The sequence below is a fragment of the Balaenoptera musculus genome, chromosome 5 (genome assembly GCF_009873245.2).
Source record: "Balaenoptera musculus isolate JJ_BM4_2016_0621 chromosome 5, mBalMus1.pri.v3, whole genome shotgun sequence".
Classification (NCBI taxonomy): Eukaryota; Metazoa; Chordata; class Mammalia; order Artiodactyla; family Balaenopteridae; genus Balaenoptera; species Balaenoptera musculus.
This window is the reverse complement of record NC_045789.1, coordinates 88,116,326-88,124,577: the sequence shown is the minus strand read 5'-3', so window position 1 is coordinate 88,124,577 and position 8,252 is coordinate 88,116,326.

Genomic DNA, 8,252 nt, shown 5'->3' with positions numbered 1-8,252 from the left:
AGTGGGGAAGTAGATAACGTTTCTGCACTCGTGATGCTTACATTCTAGAGTAAGGGGCGATGGTGAATGTGTAAACAGGTAGGTTGAGGGCGCTGTAGAAAAGAGAGCAAGGAGACGAATGGAGGGTGAATAGAGGGAGATGAGATTGGAAGAGGTAGGCAGGGGCAAATGATCTAGAACCTTCTAAGGACATGGTAAGATGTTTGGATACTATTCTAAGTGATTGGGAAGACTTGTGGGTATTCTCACAAGAGGTCATACAATCTGATTTCAATTTGTCAAAGTTAGCTCTGGCTTATAGGTGAAGAATGGTTATGCGGGTGACTGGCAGGGATAAAGGGGACAAAAATATTCAATGGGACCAACAGTCCATGTTAGATCATATTGCCTCTGATAGAGCCCAATTTTCTATTGACTTTCCTACACAACTAGTTGGTATATTCAGGACGAATTTTCTCTGTTGTTTGGCAGAGTTCCATCATTTCAGACTTTCTAGGGTCTTAAGGCAGTATTTTTATAAGCTGACCTACCCTTTTATCCTTCTCGGGGCTCAGGGCTGGACCTGGAACAAAGAGAATTGACTGTAAAGGATTAAGAATGTTGGCTGACCAGGCCAACCAGTGAAATTCTTTTTTCATTTCCAAGGTACATAGAGGCTGCATGACTGTGTCCTTGAAGTAGTACAGACACGCCTGCATTGTGATGTCCAAGAACTTTCCAAGGCGATGTTCTTCAGGCATGGTGAGCATGTGGGCAGGGGACCATCAGCCCTATGAATGTGGGAGTGACAGGAGAGAGAGGCTAAAAAAATCTGTCTCTGTTTTCTGCACCGACTGTTCACATTCTCATTGAGGAATTGCTATGGTCTGAATGTTTGTGTCCCCTTAACATTCATATATTGAAATCCTAATGCTCGAAGGTGATGGTATTAGGAGGTGGGGCCTTTGGGAGGTGTTTAAGTCATGAGGGTGGAGCCTTCATGAATGGGATTAGTGCTTTAAAAAAAAGAGGGTTCAGAGAGATCCCTCCCCCCTTCCACCACATGAGGACACAGCAAGAAGGACACAACTTATACAGAATTAGGGCCCATACCAACCATGCTGGCACCATGATCTTGGACTTTCAGTCTCCAGACCTGTGAGAAATAAACGCTTGTTGTTTATAAACTACCCAGTCTATGGTATTTTGTTACAGTAGCCTGAATGCACCAAGACAGGAACTAAGGCTGTTTTTTGGACTTTTGGCCCATCGATGCCCTTATGTTCATAAAAGAACAGAGGTGTAAGAGGTGGTTTAATGTAAGAAATATTAAAATTTTATTTGTCATCTCTCTGAATATGAAGTTTCCGCTTATTTTTTGTTTCAGTGTCTCTTCTTCCACAGAGAGGGACCTTCTACACATAGATTGATGTCCCCAGGATAACAGTGGAGTCTTCTAAAACTAGGATCTCATGGAGCACGGAGGTTGTGTTGTTTCTGATGGGAAGTAAATCTAGATTCACTTCTAGCTAGAAGGAAGCAGGCCAGAAATTCAGAATTGTAGGTCCCTGGGCTGGGTGGATGTGCTAGAATGGGAACCACAAACCTCCATCACTTATCTTGGCAGATAGAAAATTGGGATTTGGGAGGAAAGTTTTGCATCAGGTGCTCAGACCGAATAAATACTCCCACTTCTTGCTGAGATCCCAAACGCTCCGCACTCCGTCTACCAGGCTGCAAAGGACTGGACTCCTGGACCATGTATTGACTGGAGCCACCTGGAGCACCTGATGACAATTTCATGCCACCATTCACTTTCTGTATTGCTTCCTTTCTTCTTTCCTTTTGTTCTTCTGCCCAGTGACACTTCTGTAATGCCAACACAGATTGACTCGAGCACGTTTCCTTGGTGCCAAAACTGTAAGATGACAATAGAACAGAGAATGAGAGCGCAGATTCTTCAGTGGGTTCAAATCCTGGCTCTGCCATTTACCAACTATGTGGCTTTAAGCAAGGCTGAATTTCTCTGTGCCTCAGTTTCCCCATCTGTAAAATGGAGATAACGTCTACCATATCTGGGTAGAGATTAGATGAGATTATGTCTTTATTTAGATGAGATCAAGTACATAGCAGGCACTTAATATTTGTTGTTGCTATTGTGGTTATCACAATGAAAGAACTGGGTTAAATAAGATGTAATCTCTCAGCAGGGACTTAAAATCTAGTATGTGAGGTAAAAGACACTTAAATAATTTTAATATAGGCAAAAGGAGATAAACATTCTAATCAGTATGTGGGAAAATCACCATGCGAGCTATGGTGGATTAAAAATAACTGCAGAGCTAGGGGCTAGCCCCCATCCCATGCCCCACCCCCCAACCCCTTAAAACTAGTCCAGCCATGACCTTTGACCAATAGAATGTAGCTGAAATGACTCCAGGTGCCTTCCAGTCCAAACCATCAGAAGTCTTGTGGCTCCCTCCTGATCTCCTTGGGACACTCCCTCTTGCAACGGAGCCTCCATCTGAGAAATGCCACCTATGGGTGCTCCCATCGGCCCCAGCTAAGCATCAGCTGTCAGCCATGGGAGTGAGTCATCTTAGATGGTCCAGTCTAGCTAGGCCCCCAGACGACTTCAGCTGTACCAGCGCCCAGCCACACCTGTGATGCGCAAGAACGCCTAGTAAAGTCACAGCATTTCAAGAGATAGTAAATTGTTGTTTTAATTCTTAAGCACTAAGTTTTGGGTCATTAGTTATGCAGCCAAAAATAATACCCATGGGAGTTTAGGAGAGAAGAGTCCATTTCCAGTCAAGTGATCTAGAAGGTTTCCTAGAAGAAGTGGGATTGGAGAACGTCCTAGGAGAGAAGGACTGCGACAAGAGGCTCTGGAGAGAAAGTCATCCAGAGACACAGAAGAGTTAAAGCAAAGCGTGGAGGCAGGCAAAGGCGGGCTGCATTTAGCACCTGGCAAACAGATCTGTGGCTGGAGTGAGGCCCTGGAACAGACGGGTGAGACGGAGAAAGAGAAGCCCAGGGCATCGTCGTTCAGGGTCAAATCATGGGGACGCGCTCACTTTGTTGCCAGGAAGGAAAACTTGTTCCTGCTCTTCTGAGTAAAGGGGCTTTGTGGGAAACAACGGGGCCCCATGGAGACAGGCGTGTCTGCGGGAAGAATGCAAACTGCAGAGCAGGTGGACTTCCCCCGGAGACCCTGGCACTGGAAGGTTGCTCCGGATCCCCCAGTGGCTCTCCACCGCCCCACCCCCGACCCCAATCGCACGCACCGTGACATCCTGAGCGCTCCGCAGCCTCCGAGGTCCCGGGCACGGTGCTCCTGCCCCGGCCGCATCCACGTCCCCTCCGCTCGCTCAGCTCCAGCCACACCACCTCCCTGCTGCTCTCGGGAGAGCAAGCACGTCGTGGGCTCAGCGCTTTTGCGCCGGTCGGTCCCTCCACATGGCTCATCCCCCAGATATTCACATGGGCCCCTCCTTCCGTTCATTCAGGGGTCTGCTGCCTTCTCGGAGAGACCTTCCTTGACACCTAAATAAAAACAGCTGTCCCCCACCTGGCCCCCAGTCCTCTTGCTGGTTCTGCTTTTCTTTCCAGCACTTACTACTCCATTTATTTGTTTATTTATTTATTATTATTATTATTTTTAAAGATCCTTACTTCACTATCCTTTTTTTTTTTTTTTGATTGGAGTTTATTTATTTATTTTTGGCTGTGTTGGGTCTTCGTTTCTGTGCGAGGGCTTTCTCTAGTTGTGGCAAGTGGGGGCCACTCTTCATCGCGGTGCACGGGCCTCTCACTACCGCGGCCTCTCTTGCTGCGGAGCACAGGCTCCAGATGCGCAGGCTCAGTAGTTGTGGCTCACGGGCCCAGTTGCTCCGCGGCATGTGGGATCTTCCCAGACCAGGGCTCGAACCCGTGTCCCCTGCATTAGCAGGCAGATTCTCAACCACTGTCCACACAGTGGCACAAATAGGGAAGCCCTATTTGTTTATTTATTAATCTATCTTTCTAGGTAGGTAGTTATGATTGTCCCTTTAGTTTCTTTTAATCTGGAGTAACCCCTTCCCACAGTGTTTTGTTACGAAATAGATTTTTTCCCTCCTCAGAATCCATTCCTTCCTCCTATGGCTCCATGATGCCACAGCTTACTAAACCTCTTCTACTTTTGGTGGGGGGAGTGGGGAAGAGGACTTTGTTTTTTCATAGACTTTATTCGGTAGAGCAGTTTTAGGTTCCCAGCAAAACTGAGCCGAGAGTACAGGGAGTTCCCATATACCCTCTGCCCCCATATACACATACCCTCCCCCACTATCAACACCCTCCCCCAGAGTGGAACATGTGTTACAAACCATAAACGTACGTTGACACGTCGTTATCATCCGAAGTCCATAGTCCAGAGTTATAGTTCACTCTAGGTGTTGCATACTCTATGGGATGGGACAAAGGTATAGTGACAGGAATCCATTATTATGGTATCAAACAAAGTATTTTCCCTGCCCTTAAAATCCTCTAGGTCCTGCCTGTTCATCCCTCTCTGTGCCCTAGCCCCTGGCAAACACTGATCCTTTCACTGTCTCCATCGTTTTGCCTTTTCCAGAAAGTCATGTAGTGGGAATCGTATAGTATGTAGACTTCACATTGGCTTCTTTCACGTAGGCTCCTCCATGTCTTTTCATGTCTTGATAGCCCCTTCTTTTTAGTGCTGAATAACATTCCCTTGTCTGGATGTTCCACAGCTTATTTATCCATTCACCTACTGAAGGGCATCTTGGTTGCTTCCAAGTTTTAGCAATTTTGAACAAAGCTGCTGCAAACATCCATGTGCAGGTTTTCGAGAGGACACTCCTTTGGGATTGTATGGGAAGAGTATGTTTAGTTTGGTAAGAAATTGCCAAACTGTCCCCATTTATTTTTTTAAATCTATTTATTATTTACCTCCCCAACTAGAATACAAGCACCATGAAGGCAAGGACTTTGTCTAAAGCTTAGAATAGTGTCTGGCATATAACAGGTGCTCCATAAAACTGGTAGAAATCAATGAATGAATAAATGAATCTCAGGCAGTCCTCGGGCTTAAGGTACCTCGTTACTTCTGAGCAGCAGGGATTTGTGGATCTTGGTTTTCACTCTCCTCCACTGTGCTCCGCTTCCTGTTCTTCCCAGGCAATTCCTTCCCCATCTACTCGGCCCAGCTTTTCTCTCACAGCTTCTGCTAACTCATCACCATGGCTTACTCACAGTTCCTCTCGCGTTGCTACCGCATCCCCCTGTGCATCTGTCCAACCTCTGCTCTCTCTGCCGACCTCCCAACTCTCCCTGACCTTCCAGCTGAAATTCCAGAGGCAGAGAGTCTGACTGGGTCAGCCCATTCCCCATTTAGGCAGAGATTTGGGGCCTTTGACTATGTTCTGGGTCTTACATCCCTGCTGATTCAATCAGCCATGGCCATGGGCACAGAGCATGGCAACCAAGACATAGAGCACTACTTTCATGCAGCAGAAGCCCATGGATGCAGCGGTGGCCTTTAATGGCCTGTTGACCAGAGCCTGGGGTCCAGGATGAATAATTAATCCTTTAGAGAGACACTGAAGGCTTCTGAGAAGAGCAGTGATTGACCAGATCTATGGTTTCAGAAAATAACTTCGGCTGCCCTGCAAATGAGACAGTTAGTGACTGAAGAAGATGACGCATGCAAGACAGGTTGGGCCGCCATGGCCAAGTGAGCAGGTGAAGCCTCAGACCAAGCCAGTGACCTTGAAAATGAGGAGGAGGGAGCAGGAGCAAGTGGGTCTTGGACCTGAAGATGGCCATCAGGCCCATGAGGCTGGAGTTTATCAGGAAGGCTGGGTCTAGACACCTGGAAGTCATAAAGATACCAGTTAAAACTGTAGGGTGGATGGTGTGGCAAGAGATAAGCCAACATGGACATTTGGGGAGATCTCTTAGCTGTAAAAAACAGATCAAAGAAGAAAAACTTGACAAGTAATCTAAATTGGAAATATTTATACAGATGGGTAGGGACTCAGAAAGTCACAGAGCCCAAGAAATATAGGGAAGCATTTCCCCAACTTACTCTCATATTCTCAAAAGTACAGGTCCAGAGGGTCCTGTATTAGATCTCGCCCCACTCCAAACCCCAAGCTTCTAGTCTGTTTTCCCGCAGAAGGTAATGATACTTCTTGGGAATCCACAATAGGCTAAAAATACAGCAGCTGGGCTGCAGTGCCACAATTAGTGGAGCTGCTGTCCCAGGAAACCCTCATCACATTTTCCTTAGATCAGAGAGCGGGTTAACTTTGAGGTCTGTCTGAACTCTGCAAGACACCACTGGTGGTCTGCTTCCCACAAGCATTCAATCTTCACATCCAAGGGAAGAAGGAAGAAGTGCCCGATAGGAGCCCAAAGCAATTTTTCTCTCAGTGACTGAGATGAAAATATGCACCCTAGGACTCCTGACATCTTTGATTTGCATCCTGTCTCCCTACGTCCCTTGAGCTCTCTCTCCCTTTGCATGAATACCTTCCCCAGACCCGAACCTCCTTTGGCATTCACAAACATTAGCACAGCTATGAAGCCCCAAGCCCTTCATCTATGTCATGTGTTGGAAGTAAATGTGGGAATTTCTTTATCTATTAGGGCTCCTAATGGCATGCAACTGAAACTGACTGACTAACTGAAATCCAGAGGGAGTTTACTGGAAGCATACGGGGTGACCTTCAGAAAGAATACAACGAACAATCGAGAATCAGACTGCAAGGAGGGAAAACAAGGGAAGCTCCAGGACCCCAGGAAAGCGGGAGATATGCAATAATCTTACCAGAACATTAGCAATAGGAAGAAATCCACTGCAACAGTGCTGTCTGTCCTTGTGTCACCATCCTCATGATTCTTATTTCTGGGAGAAAGAGAACAATTGGACCCGGCTGGAATTGAACCCATACTCAGACAACATGAACTCACTAACTTTGCAAGACAGTTTAGACTGATGGTAAGAGCGGGTCTCTGGAGCCTCATGGATTTGAATCCAGGCTCTGCCACTTACTAGCCATGTGACCTAGAGGTAGTCCTTTTTGCAGTGATCCAGCTTCCCCCTCTGTAAACGGGGATGCCTATCCTTGGGGATTGGTGAGTACTAACTGGGTAAACCTGTGATAGTGACTGGCACAAAGGAAGTCTTCTACAGCTTTGATATTAATACTGCTAGGAATGCACAGGGTCCCTGGATTTACAGTCCAACCAAGAATGACAAGATGAGAGGTCATTCTCTGAAAGGAACCAGGAGCTATTATTAGGGGAGGCTGAGTGTCCACAAAGCAATTACTATCCACAGCCAGTATCTTATCCCTCCGCCAGACTGTAACCACCATGAGGACAGCAGACTCTCTTTTTTTTTTTTTTTTATAGCTACTTTTATTTTTATTTATTTATTTATTTTTGGCTGTGCTGGGTCTTCGGTTCGTGCGAGGGCTTTCTCTAGTTGCGGCAAGTGGGGGCCACTCTTCATCGTGGTGCGCGGGCCTTTCACTATCGCGGCCCCTCCCGTTGCGGGGCACAGGCTCCAGACGCGCAGGCTCAGTAGTTGTGGCTCACGGGCCCAGCTGCTCCGCGGCATGTGGGATCTTCCCAGACCAGGGCTCGAACCCGTGTCCCCTGCATTAGCAGGCAGATTCTCAACCACTGTGCCACCAGGGAAGCCCCAGACTCTCTTCTTAATTCACCGCTGCATCCACCAGCACCTGAGAAGTGCCTGGCTCAGTGAACCTTTGTCAAATCTGCAAACGTGGACTGCTTCCTTCTTGTGTTCCTGATCAACAAGCACAGTGCTTTGCCTGCACACAATAAGTATTTGCTGATTGAATCTATAGGCCGGTGGGATTCTTAGAAAGGGGAAGAACATTGTGATCAAAGAGATGAACTTGTATTTAATAGGACTCAGTGGCAGGCAAGTGATGGTATAATGATGCTAATAAGCTATAGATGGACTATATTGTTTGTACAGATTAGTGTATTTGTATAGATTATAGGCTGGCTGCTGGCCAGTCTAAAACCTCTAGATCAGCATGAGGGGACAGAGAAACCACCAGTTACTTCCCTCATCACCTTGGAGAGGGGGTGGCTCATCTGTCCCACATTGGTCCTGTCCTTGCCTTGGAGGCACTGCTGGTACCCAATGAGGACACCCTGGCACCCTCCACACTGGCTTTCAGAGGCTCTGTGGACAGGGCTCAGCCAGCCATCTGCCAAGCTTGCTCGCA